This window comes from Oncorhynchus masou, chromosome 2, assembly GCF_036934945.1.
Source record: "Oncorhynchus masou masou isolate Uvic2021 chromosome 2, UVic_Omas_1.1, whole genome shotgun sequence".
Taxonomy (NCBI): domain Eukaryota; kingdom Metazoa; phylum Chordata; class Actinopteri; order Salmoniformes; family Salmonidae; genus Oncorhynchus; species Oncorhynchus masou.
This window is the reverse complement of record NC_088213.1, coordinates 12,089,970-12,098,721: the sequence shown is the minus strand read 5'-3', so window position 1 is coordinate 12,098,721 and position 8,752 is coordinate 12,089,970. Positions and strand designations below refer to the sequence as shown.

The following is an 8,752-nucleotide window of genomic DNA, read 5'->3' as shown; positions in this document are numbered from 1 at the left end:
AGTGACTCTGCCTAGATAATAAACAGACAGTAGCAGCAGTGTAGATGTAGGTAGGGTGAAGTGACTCTGCATAGATAATAAACAGTGAGTAGCAGCAGTGTACATGTAGGTAGGGTGAAGTGACTCTGCATAGATAATAAACAGTGAGTAGCAGCAGTGTACATGTAGGTAGGGGTGAAGTGACTCTGCATAGATAATAAACAGTGAGTAGCAGCAGTGTAGATGTAGGTAGGGTGAAGTGACTCTGCATAGATAATAAACAGCGAGTAGCAGCAGTGTACATGTAGGTAGGGTGAAGTGACTCTGCATAGATAATAAACAGCGAGTAGCAGCAGTGTACATGTAGGTAGGGTGAAGTGACTCTGCATAGATAATAAACAGCGAGTAGCAGCAGTGTACATGTAGGTAGGGGTGAAGTGACTCTGCCTAGATAATAAACAGTGAGTAGCAGCAGTGTACATGTAGGTAGGGTGAAGTGACTCTGCATAGATAATAAACAGTGAGTAGCAGCAGTGTACATGTAGGTAGGGTGAAGTGACTCTGCATAGATAATAAACAGCGAGTAGCAGCAGTGTACATGTAGGTAGGGTGAAGTGACTCTGCATAGATAATAAACAGTGAGTAGCAGCAGTGTACATGTAGGTAGGGGGTGAAGTGACTCTGCATAGATAATAAACAGCCAGTAGCAGCAGTGTACATGTAGGTAGGGTGAAGTGACTCTGCCTAGATAATAAACAGTGAGTAGCAGCAGTGTACATGTAGGTAGGGTGAAGTGACTCTGCATAGATAATAAACAGCGAGTAGCAGCAGTGTACATGTAGGTAGGGTGAAGTGACTCTGCATAGATAATAAACAGTGAGTAGCAGCAGTGTACATGTAGGTAGGGGTGAAGTGACTCTGCCTAGATAATAAACAGTGAGTAGCAGCAGTGTACATGTAGGTAGGGTGAAGTGACTCTGCCTAGATAATAAACAGTGAGTAGCAGCAGTGTACATGTAGGTAGGGTGAAGTGACTCTGCCTAGATAATAAACAGCGAGTAGCAGCAGTGTACATGTAGGTAGGGTGAAGTGACTCTGCATAGATAATAAACAGTGAGTAGCAGCAGTGTATATGTAGGTAGGGTGAAGTGACTCTGCATAGATAATAAACAGTGAGTAGCAGCAGTGTACATGTAGGTAGGGGGTGAAGTGACTCTGCATAGATAATAAACAGTGAGTAGCAGCAGTGTACATGTAGGTAGGGGTGAAGTGACTCTGCATAGATAATAAACAGTGAGTAGCAGCAGTGTACATGTAGGTAGGGGTGAAGTGACTCTGCCTAGATAATAAACAGTGAGTAGCAGCAGTGTACATGTAGGTAGGGTGAAGTGACTCTGCATAGATAATAAACAGCCAGTAGCAGCAGTGTACATGTAGGTAGGGTGAAGTGACTCTGCCTAGATAATAAACAGTGAGTAGAGTAGCAGCAGTGTACATGTAGGTAGGGTGAAGTGACTCTGCATAGATAATAAACAGCCAGTAGCAGCAGTGTACATGTAGGTAGGGTGAAGTGACTCTGCATAGATAATAAACAGTGAGTAGCAGCAGTGTACATGTAGGTAGGGGTGAAGTGACTCTGCCTAGATAATAAACAGTGAGTAGCAGCAGTGTACATGTAGGTAGGGTGAAGTGACTCTGCATAGATAATAAACAGTGAGTAGCAGCAGTGTACATGTAGGTAGGGTGAAGTGACTCTGCATAGATAATAAACAGCGAGTAGCAGCAGTGTACATGTAGGTAGGGTGAAGTGACTCTGCATAGATAATAAACAGCCAGTAGCAGCAGTGTACATGTAGGTAGGGTGAAGTGACTCTGCATAGATAATAAACAGTGAGTAGCAGCAGTGTACATGTAGGTAGGGTGAAGTGACTCTGCATAGATAATAAACAGTGAGTAGCAGCAGTGTACATGTAGGTAGGGGTGAAGTGACTCTGCATAGATAATAAACAGTGAGTAGCAGCAGTGTACATGTAGGTAGGGGGTGAAGTGACTCTGCATAGATAATAAACAGTGAGTAGCAGTGTACATGTAGGTAGTGAAGTGACTCTGCATAGATAATAAACAGCCAGTAGCAGCAGTGTACATGTAGGGGGGTGAAGTGACTCTGCATAGATAATAAACAGTGAGTAGCAGCAGTGTACATGTAGGTAGGGGTGAAGTGACTCTGCATAGATAATAAACAGCCAGTAGCAGCAGTGTACATGTAGGTAGGGTGAAGTGACTCTGCCTAGATAATAAACAGTGAGTAGCAGCAGTGTACATGTAGGTAGGGGTGAAGTGACTTTACATAGATAATAAACAGCCAGTAGCAGCAGTGTACATGTAGGTAGGGTGAAGTGACTCTGCATAGATAATAAACAGCCAGTAGCAGCAGTGTACATGTAGGTAGGGGTGAAGTGACTCTGCCTAGATAATAAACAGTGAGTAGCAGCAGTGTACATGTAGGTAGGGTGAAGTGACTCTGCATAGATAATAAACAGTGAGTAGCAGCAGTGTACATGTAGGTAGGGTGAAGTGACTCTGCATAGATAATAAACAGTGAGTAGCAGCAGTGTACATGTAGGTAGGGGTGAAGTGACTCTGCATAGATAATAAACAGTGAGTAGCAGCAGTGTACATGTAGGTAGGGTGAAGTGACTCTGCATAGATAATAAACAGTGAGTAGCAGCAGTGTACATGTAGGTAGGGGTGAAGTGACTCTGCCTAGATAATAAACAGCCAGTAGCAGCAGTGTACATGTAGGTAGGGTGAAGTGACTCTGCATAGATAATAAACAGTGAGTAGCAGCAGTGTACATGTAGGTAGGGTGAAGTGACTCTGCCTAGATAATAAAAACAGCCAGTAGCAGTAGTGTACATGTAGGTAGGGGTGAAGTGACTCTGCATAGATAATAAACAGTGAGTAGCAGCAGTGTACATGTAGGTAGGGTGAAGTGACTCTGCATAGATAATAAACAGTGAGTAGCAGCAGTGTACATGTAGGTAGGGATGAAGTGACTCTGCCTAGATAATAAACAGTGAGTAGCAGCAGTGTTCATGTAGGTAGGTGAAGTGACTCTGCATAGATAATAAACAGTGAGTAGCAGCAGTGTACATGTAGGTAGGGTGAAGTGACTCTGCCTAGATAATAAACAGTGAGTAGCAGCAGTGTACATGTAGGTAGGGTGAAGTGACTCTGCATAGATAATAAACAGTGAGTAGCAGCAGTGTACATGTAGGTAGGGTGAAGTGACTCTGCATAGATAATAAACAGCCAGTAGCAGCAGTGTACATGTAGGTAGGGGTGAAGTGACTCTGCATAGATAATAAACAGTGAGTAGCAGCAGTGTACATGTAGGTAGGGTGAAGTGACTCTGCATAGATAATAAACAGCCAGTAGCAGCAGTGTACATGTAGGTAGGGTGAAGTGACTCTGCCTAGATAATAAACAGTGAGTAGCAGCAGTGTACATGTAGGTAGGGGTGAAGTGACTCTGCCTAGATAATAAACAGTGAGTAGCAGCAGTGTACATGTAGGTAGGGTGAAGTGACTCTGCCTAGATAATAAACAGTGAGTAGCAGCAGTGTACATGTAGGTAGGGTGAAGTGACTAGATAATGCAGTAGCAGTGTACATGTGGGTATAAGTGACTCTGCATAGATAATAAACAGTGAGTATCAGCAGTGTACATGTAGGTAGGGTGAAGTGACTCTGCCTAGATAATAAACAGTGAGTAGCAGCAGTGTACATGTAGGTAGGGGTGAAGTGACTCTGCTAGATAATAAACAGATAAGTGTACAAAGGGGTGAAGTGACTCTGCCTAGTAGCAGTAGCAGCAGTGTACATGTAGGTAGGGGTGAAGTGACTCTGCATAGATAATAAACAGTGAGTAGCAGCAGTGTACATGTAGGTAGGGGTGAAGTGACTCTGCATAGATAATAAACAGCCAGTAGCAGCAGTGTACATGTAGGTAGGGTGAAGTGACTCTGCCTAGATAATAAACAGTGAGTAGCAGCAGTGTACATGTAGGTAGGGTGAAGTGACTCTGCATAGATAATAAACAGTGAGTAGCAGCAGTGTACATGTAGGTAGGGTGAAGTGACTCTGCATAGATAATAAACAGTGAGTAGCAGCAGTGTACATGTAGGTAGGGTGAAGTGACTCTGCCTAGATAATAAACAAGTAGCAGCAGTGTACATGTAGGTAGGGGTGAAGTGACTCTGCATAGATAATAAACAGTGAGTAGCAGCAGTGTACATGTAGGTAGGGTGAAGTGACTCTGCATAGATAATAAACAGTGAGTAGCAGCAGTGTACATGTAGGTAGGGTGAAGTGACTCTGCATAGATAATAAACAGCCAGTAGCAGCAGTGTACATGTAGGTAGGGGTGAAGTGACTCTGCCTAGATAATAAACAGTGAGTAGCAGCAGTGTACATGTAGGTAGGGTGAAGTGACTCTGCCTAGATAATAAACAGTGAGTAGCAGCAGTGTACATGTAGGTAGGGTGAAGTGACTCTGCCTAGATAATAAACAGTGAGTAGCAGCAGTGTACATGTAGGTAGGGTGAAGTGACTCTGCATAGATAATAAACAGCCAGTAGCAGCAGTGTACATGTAGGTAGGGTGAAGTGACTCTGCATTGATAATAAACAGCCAGTAGCAGCAGTGTACATGTAGGTAGGGTGAAGTGACTCTGCATAGATAATAAACAGTGAGTATCAGCAGTGTACATGTAGGTAGGGTGAAGTGACTCTGCCTAGATAATAAACAGCCAGTAGCAGTAGTGTACATGTAGGTAGGGGTGAAGTGACTCTGCATAGATAATAAACAGTGAGTAGCAGTAGTGTACGTGTAGGTAGGGTGAAGTGACTCTGCATAGATAATAAACAGTGAGTAGCAGCAGTGTACATGTAGGTAGGGATGAAGTGACTCTGCCTAGATAATAAACAGTGAGTAGCAGCAGTGTTCATGTAGGTAGGGTGAAGTGACTCTGCATAGATAATAAACAGTGAGTAGCAGCAGTGTACATGTAGGTAGGGGTGAAGTGACTCTGCATAGATAATAAACAGCGAGTAGCAGCAGTGTACATGTAGGTAGGGGTGAAGTGACTCTGCCTAGATAATAAACAGCGAGTAGCAGCAGTGTACGTGTAGGTAGGGGTGAAGTGACTCTGCATAGATAATAAACAGTGAGTAGCAGCAGTGTACATGTAGGTAGGGTGAAGTGACTCTGCCTAGATAATAAACAGCGAGTAGCAGCAGTGTACATGTGGGTAGGGTGAAGTGACTCTGCATAGATAATAAACAGTGAGTATCAGCAGTGTACATGTAGGTAGGGTGAAGTGACTCTGCCTAGATAATAAACAGCGAGTAGCAGCAGTGTACATGTAGGTAGGGGTGAAGTGACTCTGCCTAGATAATAAACAGCGAGTAGCAGCAGTGTACATGTAGGTAGGGTGAAGTGACTCTGCCTAGATAATAAACAGTGAGTAGCAGCAGTGTACGTGTAGGTAGGGGTGAAGTGACTCTGCATAGATAATAAACAGTGAGTAGCAGCAGTGTACATGTAGGTAGGGGTGAAGTGACTCTGCATAGATAATAAACAGCGAGTAGCAGCAGTGTACATGTAGGTAGGGTGAAGTGACTCTGCCTAGATAATAAACAGTGAGTAGCAGCAGTGTACATGTAGGTAGGGTGAAGTGACTCTGCATAGATAATAAACAGTGAGTAGCAGCAGTGTACATGTAGGTAGGGTGAAGTGACTATGCATAGATAATAAACAGTGAGTAGCAGCAGTGTACATGTAGGTAGGGTGAAGTGACTCTGCATAGATAATAAACAGTGAGTAGCAGCAGTGTACATGTAGGTAGGGTGAAGTGACTCTGCATAGATAATAAACAGCCAGTACTCTGCAGCAGTGTACATGTAGGTAGGGGTGAAGTGACTCTGCATAGATAATAAACAGTGAGTAGCAGCAGTGTACATGTAGGTAGGGTGAAGTGACTCTGCCTAGATAATAAACAGCCAGTAGCAGCAGTGTACATGTAGGTAGGGGTGAAGTGACTCTGCCTAGATAATAAACAGTGAGTAGCAGCAGTGTACATGTAGGTAGGGTGAAGTGACTCTGCCTAGATAATAAACAGCCAGTAGCAGCAGTGTACATGTAGGTAGGGTGAAGTGACTCTGCATAGATAATAAACAGTGAGTAGCAGCAGTGTACATGTAGGTAGGGTGAAGTGACTCTGCAGAGATAATAAACAGTGAGTAGCAGCAGTGTACATGTAGGTAGGGTGAAGTGACTCTGCCTAGATAATAAACAGCCAGTAGCAGCAGTGTACATGTAGGTAGGGGTGAAGTGACTCTGCAGAGATAATAAACAGTGAGTAGCAACAGTGTACAAAACAAAAGGGGGGTCAATGTAAATAGTCTGGTGGCCATTTGATTAATTGGTCAGCAGGCTTATGGCTTGGGGGGTACAAGCTGTTAAGGAGACTTTTGTTCCTAGACTTGGCGCTCTGGTAGCAGAGACAACAGTCTATGACTTGGGTGACTGGTGTCTCTGACACTTTGGGGGGCTTTCCTCTGACAACGCCTAGTATATAGGTTCTGGATGGCAGGAAGCTTGGCCCAAGTGATGTACTGGGCCGTACGCACTACCCTCTGTAGTGCCCTTTGTTACATTGTTGTACAGTGAAACATTATCATCTTGCCTTGAAAATTAGAACCTGGTTTGAAAGCCAAAGCACGCTGCTAACATCTAGGAAAAGGGAAAACCTGTCAAATAGATTCATATCCTAGACTGTTCTCGTGGCTCTGGAAATGAATGCCTTTGTCGTCATTTAGGTTGTATGAAATATGTATGAAACATGACAGGATCATCGTTCCTGCAATGTTGGGAAGGGAATGTAAATAAGCATTTCAAAGTTAGACTAAACCTGTTGTTTTATGAAGCATGTGACAAAAAAAACATTTGATTTGAATTTTGATTTGTTCCGTGTTAAACATTGTTCCCATTTAATCGGCATTCGACCTCCCCTCCGGTTCCTATGTGTTTGCCATAACAAAATACCCCATTGTGTTCATCTACTGTCCTTCAACACTTCCTAAACCATCAACCCTTCCCAAACCATCAACCCTTCCTAAACCATCAACCCTTCCTAAACCATCAACCCTTCCTAAACCATCAACCCTTCCTAAACCATCAACCCTTCCTAAACCATCAACCCTTCCCAAACCATCAACCCTTCCTAAACCATCAACCCTTCCCAAACCACCAACCCTTCCGAAACCATCAACTCTTCCTAAACCATCAACCCTTCCTAAACCACCAACCCTTCCTAAACCATCAACCTTTCCCAAACCACCAACCCTTCCTAAACCATTAACCCTTCCTAAACCACCAACCCTTCCTAAACCATCAACCCTTCCTAAACCGTCAACCCTTCCTAAACCATCAATCCTTCCTAAACCACCACCCTTCCTAAACCATCAACCCTTCCTAAACCATCAACCCTTCCCAAACCACCAACCCTTCCTAAACCATCAACCCTTCCTAAACCATCAACCCTTCCTAAACCATCAACCCTTCCTAAACCATCAACCCTTCCTAAACCATCAACTCTTCCTAAACCATCAACCCTTCCTAAACCATCAACCCTTCCTAAACCATCAACCCTTCCTAAACCATCAACCCTTCCTAAACCATCAACCCTTCCCAAAACATCAACCCTTCCCAAACCACCAACCCTTCCTAAACCATCAACCCTTCCTAAACCATCAACCCTTCCTAAACCATCAACCCTTCCTAAACCACCATCCCTTCCTAAACCATCAACCCTTCCTAAACCGTCAACCCTTCCTAAACCGTCAACCCTTCCTAAACCATCAACCCTTCCTAAACCGTCAACCCTTCCTAAACCGTCAACCCTTCCTAAACCGTCAACCCTTCCTAAACCATATACTCCTTTATCAGTTATCAAATAAAATATAATTTTATTGGTCACAAACAGCTGGTTAGCAGATGATATTGCGAGTGTAGTAAATGTTTGTAGTGTAGTAAATGTTTGTAGTGTAGTAAATGCTTGTAGTGTAGCGATATGCTTGTAGTGTAGTGAAATGCTTGTAATGTAGCAAAATGCTTGTAGTGTAGCGACATGCTTGTAGTGTAGCGAAATGCTTGTAGTGTAGGCGACATGCTTGTAGTGTAGTGAAATGCTTGTAATGTAGAGAAATGCTTGTAATGTAATGAAATGCTTGTAATGTAGCTAAATGCTTGTAATGTAGCGAAATGCTTGTAATGTAATGAAATGCTTGTAATGTAGAGAAATGCTTGTAATGTAGCGAAATGCTTGTAATGTAATGAAATTCTTGTAGTTTAGCGAAATGCTTGTAATGTAATGAAATTCTTGTAGTGTAGCAAATGCTTGTAATGTAGCGAAATGCTTGTCATGTAGCGAAATGCTTTTAGTGTAGTAAAATGCTTCTAGTATAGTAAAATGCCTGTAGTGAAGCGAAATGCTTGTAATGTAGCGAAATGCTTGTAATGTAGCGAAATGCTTGTAGTGTAGTGATATGCTTGTAGTGTAGTAAATACTTGTAGTGTAGTAAATGCTTGTAGTGTAGTGATATGCTTGTAGTGTAGTAAATGCTTGTAGTGTAGTAGAATGCTTGTAGCGTAGTAAATGTTTGTAGTGTAGCGAAATGCTTGTAGTGTAGTAAATGTTTGTAGTGTAGTAAA

The 8,752-nt window shown here is 42.9% G+C and overlaps 1 protein-coding gene across 1 annotated transcript in view; it reads right to left on the bottom strand.

The window, feature by feature from the left end:
- The window catches only part of kcnq1.1 (potassium voltage-gated channel, KQT-like subfamily, member 1.1), a 49,043-nt gene that overhangs the window by 39,134 nt on the left and 1,157 nt on the right, over positions 1–8,752 (bottom strand).